At 43.5% G+C, this 1,252-nt stretch overlaps 1 long non-coding RNA gene across 1 annotated transcript in view; it reads right to left on the bottom strand.

Moving 5' to 3' along the window:
• Positions 1-1,252, bottom strand: part of LOC108287664 — a 12,548-nt gene that overhangs the window by 9,468 nt on the left and 1,828 nt on the right. Inside the window, exon 2 of the long non-coding RNA XR_001818430.2 lies at positions 486-734. This is a non-coding gene — a long non-coding RNA (uncharacterized LOC108287664). The remainder of the gene's footprint in view (positions 1-485; positions 735-1,252) is intronic.

Below are 1,252 nucleotides of genomic sequence, written 5' to 3'. Positions count from 1 at the left end.
AATGTTTATTATAGCATTAATAATGAAAAGTTGGCCGGGCATGGTGTCACACCTGTAATCCCAGCACTTTGGGAGGCAGAGGTTGGTGGCTCACAAGGTCAAGATATCAAGACCATCCTGGTCAACATGGTAAAACCTCGTGTCTACTAAAAATACAAAAAATTAGCTGAGCCTGGTGGCGCGTGCCTGTAGTCCCAGCTGCTTGGGAGGCTGAGGCAGGAGAATCGCCTGAACCCAGGAGGCAGAGGTTGCAGTGAGCCGAGATTGTGCCACTGCACTGCAGCCTGGTGACAGAGTGAGACTCTGTCTTAAAAAAAAAGAAATAGAAAAAAGAAAAGTTGCTGGGAGGGTGTATTGAATATTAAGGTTTGACAGAGCTAGGTGGTGGGTACATGAGCCTTCATTATTGCAGTAGTTTTCTATTGTTGCTGTAACCAATTACCATAAGCGTAATGGCTTAAAACAACACAAATTTATTATCTTACAGTTCTGGATAGAAGTCTGAGCCAGGTCTTACTGGGCTAAAGTTGAGATCCCCTCTTTGGGGGATCCAGGAGAGACTCCATTTCCTTGCCTTTTCCAGCTTCTAGAGGCTGCCCACATTCCTTGGCTCATGGCCCTCTGCCATCTACAAGCCATTAATATAGCACGTCTCAGACCTTCTTCTATTACCACATCTCTTTCTCTCCTGTCTTCCTCTTTCACTTTTAAGAAGACTTGGGATCACACTGGGCCTACACAGATAACCCAGGAGGATCTTTCTAGACTGAGTCAGCTAATTAGCAACCTTCATTCCACTTGCCAGGTAACTACAAGTTCTGAGGATTAGGAGATTGATGTCTTTGGGGGCCATTATTCTGCATATACAATTATATTATTCTATATACTTATCTACATGAAAAGATTTAACATTTACCAATATTTTATGAATTTTAAAATATCAAATATTTTAAAACCCAAACCCAATTTAGTGTATGGCTGAAATGAAGATACATATAGTCAGAGGACAAATGCTATAGGCCCATTAAGAAGCATAATGTAGAATATTCCAGCTGGGGCAACATGGCGAAACCCCTTCTCTACAAAAAACACAAAAATTAGCCAGGCATGGTGGCTTGCACCTGCTATCCCAACTACTCAAGAGGCTGAGATGGGAGGACTGCTTGAGCCCTGGAGGTCAAGGCTGCAGTGACCTTGACTTGGAGATGGTGCCACTGCACTCCAGCCTGGGCAACACAGTAAGGTCTTGATT

This window comes from Cebus imitator, unplaced genomic scaffold (assembly GCF_001604975.1).
Source record: "Cebus imitator isolate Cc_AM_T3 unplaced genomic scaffold, Cebus_imitator-1.0 Scaffold350, whole genome shotgun sequence".
Classification (NCBI taxonomy): Eukaryota; Metazoa; Chordata; class Mammalia; order Primates; family Cebidae; genus Cebus; species Cebus imitator.
This window is presented reverse-complemented; position numbering and strand designations above follow the sequence as displayed.